Source organism: Ricinus communis, chromosome 5, assembly GCF_019578655.1.
Source record: "Ricinus communis isolate WT05 ecotype wild-type chromosome 5, ASM1957865v1, whole genome shotgun sequence".
NCBI lineage: Eukaryota > Viridiplantae > Streptophyta > Magnoliopsida > Malpighiales > Euphorbiaceae > Ricinus > Ricinus communis.
Window position 1 is genome coordinate 12,404,782 of NC_063260.1, and position 12,143 is coordinate 12,416,924.

Below are 12,143 nucleotides of genomic sequence, written 5' to 3' on the forward strand. Positions count from 1 at the left end.
CGGAAGAGAATAAAAAGCCAACGCCAATGTTCGACGAGGCAATTGAGTTTCTTGCCAGAGAAGGAAAACGGTCATCGGACGTTTCTTATGATGAGTTCAAAGAAATTATGGCACAACTCAACATTGAATATGGCAAACCCCTTCCTAACTTGCGAATGGAGATCGAGTCGGATCCAAAGGTTTATAGGTACCAGGAGGTACAAAACGTTGGGCCAGTATAACAACGCCACGAACTTTTGGACCTACTTCATCTCCGTATCAGTACAACCCTTGGTTCAAGAATGTTTCATGTTACAACCGGAGGATTCCCTCCGGAAAACAGAGAAAAAAGATCGAAATCCTTCCTACGGATTTCACCTTAAAACTTAGAACTGACACCCCAAGAAGTTCTCAATCGCGACATCTAATTCTATTGTCCAAAACACTTACTTGAAGAAGATAGATGGCAAATTGGATCAAGCCCGCACTTGGTTCAAAACATGGATCACAAGCTGGATACTTTTCACAAGAAGTCTTGCAACTCATCCTTGACGAAAGTATCAAGCTCCTGGACAAAGAACTCCGGATACCTCGTGATTACCCCCTCTTTCATGCAAAAGCAAAGGAGATTTCCGGCTGAAGAAGCAAATAGATCAAATTGAAAATGATCTCCGGAAAGACCAGTCTGCTGCAATTCCAACATTCATATCGGCAGCTTCAACCTCATCGGCTATTACTCCTTCATACTTTTCTTCTTTCCCTTTTCTTTCACAACCAGAACAACCACAAGAAACCCTTTATCAGCCCTTTGGCACATTTTCTCACCTTTACCCAAAAACACAGTAAACCCAAAGAAAAGAAATCCTCTCCTCCTCTAGCCCCTAAAGACAAATTTCCAGAGCAATCTCTCATCAGTCCGTATGATTCAGAATCTTCTTCGGATTCAGAGATGGCAGACATCACTGAAATTCTCATGAACACTTCACATCGATCCCGAGTAGTAGAACCTGAAGATGAAGATGCTCGGTCATTCTTTGCTCCCACCGGAGCTCCAAACCCAAGGCCAAAGCCACAAGGACCTTGGTTCACTTTTGATGACTTGCCACCATCAAAATGGAAGGATAAGCTTCAATTCTTGGCATGGATTGATCTTCGGATGACCCTTGAAGGGCCACACTCAAAAAAGTCCTTGCCGAATTTGTCACAAGGTTCTGGGAAGCTTAAGAGATTGGTTTGGTCTAGGCTTCAATTTGTCACTCTGCCGACTCCATCAACGATCCTCCATAACCAGTTTCCTTGGAAGTTATGACCTTGTCATAAGACAGAAACAAGAGTTCTTTGATCGAAATGCCGTTCATTCAAGATGAAGGATCCGGAAAAACATTATTCGGCTATGTCCAAGCTCTACTATGTCATTGGAGGACATGATGGTGATGATACACTAAAGTATACCTTCATCACCTCTCTACCGGATGAGATACAACTGAGGTTAACAATATGATTGCGGCTACAAAAGACCACCTCTATTACACTTGGAGAAATCTGGCAATTCACACTCTCTTCCATTAAGAGCTGTGTGATCAACAGAATTATTCAAAAGGTTGTCTCAAAGGGACTTGATTGTCCAAAAGGCTTGCAACAAAAACCACCTAAAGATCAAGTGCAAAGCCACCAACCGTCTGTACAAATCACAAGAAGAAATCTGGACATCATTTCCGGAAATACACGAACAGAAGTTCGGGGAAAAGAACCCAAAGAGATTTAAATACTTGACAAGTCCGATAGATGTTTCATCTCTTAAAAGGAAGGGACATTATGCGAAAAATTGTCCCAGGAATCCAGAAAAGTCGGCAAGGATGATACAACAAGTTAGCATGTCCTTATCTCTTGCAGACTCTTTCAAGAAGAAATAGAATCCCTACTTTGAGCAAGAAGATCTTACCCCGGAAAGCTTATTTGGGTTAGAATGGGTTTCTCGGACTCCACAGAGTCTTCACAAGAATCTTCTTGATTCGGGATGATAGTGAAATACCAATCCCGATGATTGGTGCATGAAGAAAGTCGGAAGGATATTCGGAAGATGCAATACAATATCCTCTTTCTCCAACCCTATTATCTTCTTTCTTTGTTTCTCCACCTCAAACTTTTCAATTTACTATAAAACCTCCTCCAAATTCCATATATTCCCATACGACATCATTCCTCAAAATACTCCAAGCCTGTTCGGTAATAGCTTTCTTTGACACCGGAGCTCAAAGAAGCATGATGAACCCAATGGTTCTCCCATCGGAGTATTGGAAGCCCCATGATCAGTTCTTGAGGCGACCAATGGTCAAACCTTCAAAACTACTCGATCACAAGATGTAAGATCGAATTCAGTTCTTTCCCCGATTGCGTTGTGTGGACACACATCATTGGTTCAGATCTTCCAAGCAAGGATATTCTGATAGGACCATCTCAATTCCAGAAGACAATGATTGAGATTTTGGGCCTATCCTTTACTCTTCCCTTGATCTATATCGACGACATCCTTCTATTTTCGAAGCGAGAGGACCATCACCAGCTTCCTTGCCATCATCCAAAAATATGGCATTATGCTATCCGAAAGAAGAGCTTTATCGGCCAACGAGAAATTGAATTTCTTGGAATGCATTTCAAGAATGGCCGATACATATGGTCCCCACTGACAAAGGAACTTGATAATTTTCCGGGAAGAAAATTTATCGAAGAAACAAATTCAACAGTTCCTTGGAATCCCTGAATTATGTTCGAGAGGCCATTCCACACTGTCTAGTTACACGTGCCACCTCTCAAAGATGCTCAAAGAACCCCTCCATGGGGAGTGAACAAACAACAAAAATTAAAAGAGCTGGCCCACAATCCGCCACCTCTTACAATCCCGTCGTGGAGAACTTATTCTCCAAACAGATGCATCCTGACTATGCATGGGGGGCCATCCTCCTAGAAAAGCTCCACGACAAAGAACAACTGTGGATATGCATCGGGTTTTCCTCTTCAGAAAAACATTATCACACAACCTACAAGGAAATTCTGGCAGTCAAGTACGGGATAAAAAAGTTTGAATTCTTCCTGATTGGACAGCACTTCCTGGTTCGGATGGACAACTCTTCCTTCCCCAAGATTCTTGAATCCAACCAGAAGACCTTGCCTGAGCCCCAACTATTGCGATTAAAATCATGGTTCAGCAGGTATGACTTTAAGGTTGAGCATATAAAAGGGATAAGAAACCTAATCCCGGATTTCTTATCCGGACTTTCTAAGCCCTCGGAATCGGCCCTATAGTTCTTCTCACCTCTACAATAAATCTTCCCATAATCTTTATGGCCTCCTCATCCTTCAGATCCAACCTGCAACCTCCTTCACCACCAGACCTTCCCAACAACCTTACAACCAAACAAGTCACAGACTTTGCCAGAAACATGATGTTCCATTATTTGGCAACTTTTCAACAAATCTTCTCACTCCCAATCCAACCCAACTTCTTCTTTCCAGACTACCCTTGGTGTTTGATTTACCACTTATCTCCTGAACATCCAAAGCATGAAAGTGAGTTATGGTTTCTATGGTGCCTATCTACAGTCTGTCATCATGCTATAGAGGTGCCTATTATGAATCTCTTACACTTCTTTAATAATGAAGCTAACTGGTCTTATCCATGGAGATTCCTTACCTGGTTCAAGACTCCATACCAATGGACAGGAGATCTCCTTAAACTTATTCATGGGCACCAGTTATTCTCAGACAATAATTCCAGAGCTTCGGAATACCATGCTATTTTCATATTACATAGGCCCTATCTCCGACTATCAGAAGACACCTATGCAACTCAAAATATCTGTCACTATTGGAGAACGCTTGATAGTCCTTTACATCTTGCTCCTCCACCAATCACAGAAAAAACTAAACGGGCCCGCAGATACAGAATGAATTAAGGACGGTAATGTGTCGCACCATTAGTCCGCACCTTCAATGGACATCAATCAACCGAACAATCCATAGAACATTTCTGTTTCTCCGATCTTCCAACTCCTCCTGGATGACCCTACCTTAAAGGCAAGAAGCCCTCATGCTTCACTCTTTTATATTATTGTTTGTCCTTATTATGTAAGTGAAGTGTATTATTAGTCTCGGTGGGATGTCCACTAACCTTTGTTTGATAGTCTTTGTATTATTAGTCTCGTTGGGATGTCCACTTTGTTTGATAGTGCTGTATTATTAGTCTTAGTGGGATATCCACTAACTTTTGTTCGATAGTCATATTATTAATCTTAGTGGGATACCCACTAACCTTTGTACATTTTCTCACCGACTCTCCACTCTATATAAGGAGAAGTCTTTGATAATAAGAGGCAAGCAAGTTTTCCTCTAAACAAGTCTCTTTAAAACTCTCTCTACACTCTCTTATGGCTTTCTAACTTTCTCATTTCTCTTCTCTTGATCCAATGGCAATGTTCTAATAGTTGCTACGATCATTTATGGTGTAATCCAAAAGAGCTAACTCGGTAATTTAAAGATCCAAAAGAGTAGAAAGACCCCCATGGCAAGAGGCCGCCAGGTCTTAACTGAGGATCCGTCCATGCTTTGAGTTTGAGGATTATGCCATGAAGCATTTCGGCTCCCTTTGGTATCGGAGCCTTGGTGATAGCGAAGAGAAAACCTAAACACCATGACAACCGAGATTACCTCTCATACTTCTACCCTTCAATTATCTCCCTCATAAGAAAACCATATCTAACAAGATAGATCATCTTGTTGAGATCTCCCATATTCCCGATAACGTATGGGATAGAAGATACTCTAGTACCTATCATCAACCCTTACAACATATTCAAGAAACAAAACTTTGTTAGAAAAACCTTTAACCAAATCATCCACAAAAACCCCTCACCATAAAAGAATATGTTCAATCATCCTCACTTTCTCGTTGTTCACTTCATCGCTACTTCTCAAGAGCGATGTTACTTTAGAAATCCCCACCTCTTTCATAGAACAATGGCGGAAGTAAGGCTATTCTCATCTCCATCTCTGAGTCATGAGACTTGTCCTTTCCTATCATGGAAGGATGGGATTGCCTACAAAGACGGATGTCGCTTTTGGACACTCGTTACCTCAAGTACGAGCATGCGTTGATTGGGACAATAGTCACAACACTCAACACCGGTAGTGTTGTTTTGACTTTCTTTCCAAACTTTAACCTCTCTTTGAGTGATCCTTATCTATCCTTTGCCTTAAAAGTACAAGTCCAAATCACGGGAGCTAGTCAAGTTGAAAATGCTCTCGACTCTTCACCATCGGATCGTTTATCGATTGCAGGATCATGCACTTAACTGCAGATCCCAGCTTCCAAGCCTCATCGGATGCTTTGTACATCATGGGATTCGGTCAAACCCCTACAATAGTTCAAGCTCCTCGGCTTGAAAAGGAAGATCTACAAACTAATTCCTATTGAGTGGGTAACAAATTATGAGAAGCTCCAAGCATCTCAATCAAAACCAGTTCAAGCCATGATCCCCTCTTTATACAAAGAAAAGGATGGGATCATAAGACGATCTTTACAAGAACCGAGGAATCTTCCTCAAAGACCGTCAATTTTCCAAGCATCAATGATACAACCAGATCACGGCCTAGGGAGAAGGTCCCTATTCACTCCTTTCAAGCATCCGCAACCAGATTTATACGAAGTCGAGGACACTTTGTCCGGGATGTAGCCCCGAAATGTGCAAGCCAGAGTGCCTATGTCATGATGACATGGATTATCAAGAATCAAAAGGATGTCTCTGGATACTTCTTGTTCGGAGATTCATCCTAAGCCGGATGATCGAGATCCGGATGGTTCCCGGAAGAGAATAAAAAGCCAACGCCAATGTTCGACGAGGCAATTGAGTTTCTTGCCAGAGAAGGAAAAACGGTCATTGACGTTTCTTATGATGAGTTCAAAGAAATTATGGCACAACTCAACATTGAATATGGCAAACCCCCTTCTGCAACTTGCAGAATGGAGATCGAGTCAGATCCAAAGGTTTATAGGCTGGAAACTGGGCCCGGTTTTGTACGGAGGTACAAAACGTTGGGCCAGTATAACAACGCCACGAACTTTTGGACCTACTTCATCTCCTCGTACAACCCTTGGTTCAAGAATGTTTCATGTTACAACCGGAGGATTTCCTCCTCGGGAAAAACAGAGAATAAAAGATCCGAAATCCTTCCTACACGGATTTCACCTTCCGGAAACTTAGAACCGACTGACACCCCCTCAAGAAGTTCTCAATCGCGGACATCTAATTCTATTGTCCAAAACACTTACTTGAAGAAGATAGATGGCAAATTGGATCAAGCCCAGCACTTGGTTCAAAACATGGATCACAAGCTGGATACTTTTTCACAAGAAGTCTTGCAACTGTACTCATCCTTGACAAAGAAAGTATCAAGCTCCTGGACAAAGAACTCCGGATACCTCGATTACCCCCTCTTTCATGCAAAAGCAAAAGGAGATTTCCCGGCTGAAGAAACAAATAGATCAAATTGAAAATGATCTCCGGAAAGACCAGTCTGCTGCAATTCCAACATTCATATCGGCAGCTTCAACCTCATCGGCTATTACTCCTTCATACTTTTCTTCTTTCCCTTTTCTTTCACAACCAGAACAACCACAAGAAACCCTTTATCAGCCCTTTGGCACATTTTCTCACCTTTACCCAAAAAACACAGAAACCCAGCAAAAGAAATCCTCTCCTCCTCTAGCCCCTAAAGACAAATTTCCAGAGCAATCTCTCATCAGTCCGTATGATTCAGAATCTTCTTCGGATTCAGAGATGGCAGACATCACTGAAATTCTCATGAACACTTCTGCTACTGATCCCAGTCCAGAAGTAGTAGAACCTGAAGATGAAGATGCTCAGTCATTCTTTGCTCCCACTGGAGCTCCAAACCCAAGGCCAAAGCCAGCTAGCACAGGACCTTGGTTCACTTTTGATGACTTGCCACCATCAAAATGGAAGGATAAGCTTTCTGAATTCTTGGCATGGATTGATCTTCAGATGACCCTTGAAGGGGCCACACTCAAAAAAGTCCTTGCCGAATTTGTCACAAGGTTTACCAGGAAGCTTAAGAGATTGGTTTCGGCCCCACCGAATACACTAGGCTTCAATTTGTCACTCTGCCGACTCCATCAGCAGCAGTAACGATCCTCCATAACCAGTTCCTTGGAAGTTATGACCTTGTCATAAGACAGCAGAAACAAGAGTTCTTTGATCGAAATGCCGCTCATTCAAGATGAAGGATCTGGAAAAACATTATTCGGCTATGTCCAAGCTCTACTATGTCATTGGAGGACATGATGGTGATGATACACTAAAGTATACCTTCATCACCTCTCTACCAGATGAGATACAACCTGAGGTTAACAATATGATTGCGGCTACAAAAAGACCAGTCACCTCTATTACACTTGGAGAAATCTGGCAATTCACACTCTCTTCCATTAAGAGCTGTGATCAACAGGAATTATTCAAAAGGTTGTCTCAAAGGGACTTGATTGTCCAAAAGGCTTGCAACAAAAACCACCTAAAGATCAAGTGCAAAGCCACCAACTGCGTCTGTACAAATCACAAGAAGAAATCTGGACATCATTTCCAGAAATACACGCGCAGCAACAAGAAGTTCAGGGAAAAGAACCCAAAGAGATTTAAATACTCCGTAAAAAAGCGGAACCAGGTACAAGTCCGATAGATGTTTCATCCTGCGAAAGGAAGGGACATTATGCGAAAAATTGTCCCAGGAATCCAGAAAAGTCAGCAAGGATGATACAACAAGTTAGCATGTCCTTATCTCTTGCAGACTCTTTCGAAGAAGAAATAGAATCCCTACTTTCAGAGCAAGAAGATCTTACCCCAGAAAGCTTATTTGGGTTAGAAATGGGTTTCTCAGACTCCACAGAGTCTTCACAAGAATCTTCTTCGGATTCAGATGATAGTGAAATACCAATCCTGATGATTGGTCTGCATGAAGAAAGTCAGAAGGATATTCTGGAAGATGCAATACAATATCCTCTTTCTCCAACCCTATTATCTTCTTTCTTTGTTTCTCCTCCACCTCCGAAACTTTTCAATTTACTATAAAACCTCCTCCGGTCCATATATTCCCATACGAGATCATCTCAAAATACTCCAAGCCTGTTCCAGAATAGCTTTCTTTGACAACGGAGCTCAAAGAAGCATGATGAACCCAATGGTTCTCCCATCGAGTATTGGAAGCCCCATGATCGGGCCTTCAGGCACCAATGGTCAAACCTTCAAAACTACTCGATCACAAGATGTAAGATTCGTTCTTTCCCGATTGCGTTGTGTGGACACACATCATTGGTTCAGATCTTCCAAGCAAGGATATTCGATAGGATTTGATGTTTATCACCAAGCTCAAAAGCTCCAAATCCTTCCAACCGGTATAAAGTTCAAAAGATGAGTTTAGGTCATACATCGAAACTTCAACTGCTTTCCGTGGACGAATACTATTCCTCCATTCCTTTCATACGGAAAAAATTCCTTCACCGATTCAATCCCATTCACATTTCCAACATCCTCTTCCTCCGTGGAAAAATCCACAATTCTATATCCGCCTCCCCTTCAAACTTAATGAAGACATTAACCCTACTAAAGCCACACACATGGGAATGTCTCCCATGGACCTAGCCCTCAATGTGACCAGGGTTTAATTGAGCCCACTACTTCACAATGGGCTTGCCAAGCCTTTTATGTGGAGAAAATGTCTGAAAGAATCCGAGGAAAAAAGAGGCTTGTCATAGACTACAAACCTTTAAACCATTTCCTTCAAGACAACAAATTCCCTCTCCCTCGAATCTCAAATCTCAAGGTCCACATCCAAAAGGCCCAGTACTATTCCAAATTTGACCTAAAGGCAGGCTTTTGGCAACTCGGTATCCAGCCCACAGAGAGATACAAAACGCATCCAATAAAGACTATGTAAATTCACCTCATTTACAGAGTTAAAACTGTAAGTTTGGTGAAATTTCATGATAAATCTTTCTATCGGTAAATTGAGAAGAGAGATGAAAACTTACATCTTAAATCACTATTCTTCCGACCCATTATGGTTACTTAGTTGCCTGTGAACTTGATATTTTCTTGTCGTACATGATTTGTTTTCACCTAAGTTTACAAGTTCAGAGACATCCTTATCTTTTTCCGAATTCAATTGAATTATGTCTCACTAACCAAATATTTTGTATTATTTTCTCCCTATGATAATCAACATTGCCATACAGCATTGGAGTTCATAGTTATATCCAAATTCAAATGTTGATTGATGCATACCATTGGTGAAAATGTCTGCAAAAAACGTTATTTCCTAATGTTAAAATTGTAAAAGAATATGTGATATTTAACACTTAAGTCAATAAATTTTAATCGGTGAATTTTGAATGAGTCAACACAATTTTTACCAACATATGTAAATCAATTGATATATAATCAATCATTAAATTTTAATCATCATATCGCCTTTTTAAAATAAAAATTAAAATACAAAGGATTATTTAAATAATTAGGGAAACTAAGTTCTAAAATAATAATTGTACTTATGTGTCTAAATTAGTACTTGCAAATATACCTAGTAAGAATAAGTTCAGCACGAGGTCGATCTCTTAAGGAACTATGAGGCCGCTTATTATAAAAATTAATTATCAACACAAACAATAAAAGTAAATATAAACACTCTAAATCAGAATTTTTGAGAGAATAATATTCATAAAGTAAAATAACTAAACAATAAATAAATATACAATGCAAATACAAATGCTTATGATTTAAAACTATATGCTAAAGATAATATTTAGTCTAGCAATTTACTTAGTAATCTCCTTATTTTATTTTAATCCTAAATCTAACGAATGATACGGTGATGTGCATTTTTATTTATTCACTCAAACTAATAATGTAATTAAAGTTTCTTATACCTATATAGATTGAAGAAAAGTTAGTGTCTATAATATATTCAACATAAATATGTTCATAACAATTACTATTGTTAAATTAATATGATAGTTAACTAACAATAATAATTAAAACTAATAAGGATATGAAGGTAAAAAAATTATACATTAAATAAATAAATAACAAGATCCATATAAAAGTAAAACAGCTAAATCAAACACTTATGAAAACTAGCCTAACATATTTAACCTAATAATTATAGTATTAAATAGAAAGACATAAAACAATAAAATAAAAACTCACTTTAGATCTAGAATTTCTTCAAGTAGGAAGATAATTGGTCTTCACTCTCCATTTCTTGAAAAACTCTTTATATCTTAAAAAGAGTAATGAAAACTAAACTAAACTATTTATGGAAGAACTGTAAAGAAAATAATGGTGAATACATGCAGAGAGTAAATAGGAAAAACTTCCATCATCTTCCTATAATTAAATTTGCAGAGATATATATAGAGAGAAAAGTCCTCCTTTAAATAAGTCTCGTTAGAGATGTATACCTAATATAAGTCTATTTAATAGATAAGACTTTAAGTATCTTTATCTCCACCAAATACTATTCAATAAATAACTCTTAATATAAATCATAATAATTATACAAAATGACTAAAATGTCTCATGGACTTTGTAATCTTTGGCCAGGCCTTGCAAATAGTAGTTTATGCATTTTAATTTTGGGTCTTGACACGAACATGTCCAACTAAGCTTCTTTTTTAGTATTTAGCTCCATATTTTTCTCTTTTGGCTAATATTACTTGAAAATAGACAATTAAACTTAAGCGAGGTAAAAACACATATTTTCACCATATTATAAATAGAAATATATCATTAAAACTCTAAAATATCTTTAAATATCTATATAAAATTTGACCTTTCTTGATCGATATAGTTATAAAGCGATAATATTACAATCATCACTGTTAATTATTAGCATTATTTTTATATTTCATTTTCAATTGTTACGTTTTTTTTCCATAAAAATACTCCAAGTTGGCGTTGAGTCTAGGAAGGGCAATGATTAGACATGCAGGCAGTGTTCATACTCTCAGAATGCAAGTTAAAAATAGAATGGTGTCATATGTAAGGTATATGTGTCAAAAATTAAAATCAGAATATGTAATTGAAATTTGTATGACTTTCTAATTCTGAAAAAGGTGTAATAAAGTCAATTAGGAATCATATATTTGAAATTATTATGGGAATATATTAAGGAATGTTTTGCAAAGTTTCAGCCATAAAAGAGAAACCAAATCTCCCTTGCCACTTACCAAACACTCTCATCAAGTCAAAGGCAAGACAACTGTGTAGTCAACTATTTTCATTTGGACAACCTTCCAAATAGTTATTGTGAATATGATGCTTCTCTCATTCTCAACCACATACCCACTTCCACTCCCTCCTCACAACTTTTTTTTTTTTTTCTTTTCTTTCTTTCTTATATAATGGAGTAGGAGTATATATTCTTTAATGCATGTTGAAGTGTAAGTGTGTGACAGTATATTGTTCTTATTTAATTAAAGATTCTATGAAGTAAATTAAATAGGAGATAGAATGTTAGTACTCTAAATTTAATAAGCATTAAGTTAAGTTTCATAACATACTATGTGTGATTTTTATTGTCATATTAAGATTGGAAGCTCATGAATTATCAAGTGAGCTATTTTTAAAAGGTTAAGTTACTGATGATCAGACCCAAAGAACATGTGAAATAGGAAAAAGTATTCACAATATTTTAGGATATTGATTTTTGTGAATAGGAAATAAATGAAACCCAAATTGATAAATTTCAGTTAATATCTAAAACATATATCCATACAAATGTGCTTTCAATAATATTTAAAAAAAAAAATTACCAATGCCAAAACATATTTAAAACTGACAGATGATATCACATTATTATTTAAAAAGTAAAAAATTCTGGCACATGGCACTCAGCTGGAATAGCTCAGTTGGCTAGAGCGTGTGGCTGTTAACCACAAGGTCGAAGGTTCAAGACCTTCTTCTAGCGCTTTGCCTCTATTTTTTGCAAATAGATTTTTTCTTATTCATCTCCAAATGCTCTTCTGTTCTAAAAATGAATTTTGTTTTTTGGTAATTACAAAAGGACTTCTGTTTTAACCACTTCTTCTCCTTGCAATC

General features: G+C 38.1%; 1 non-coding gene across 1 annotated transcript; it reads left to right on the top strand.

Moving 5' to 3' along the window:
- The first annotated feature begins 11,938 nt into the window (after positions 1-11,938).
- On the top strand, positions 11,939-12,012 carry TRNAN-GUU. The gene has a single exon. It is a non-coding gene; the product is annotated as a tRNA-Asn (tRNA).
- Positions 12,013-12,143: the final 131 nt, after the last annotated feature.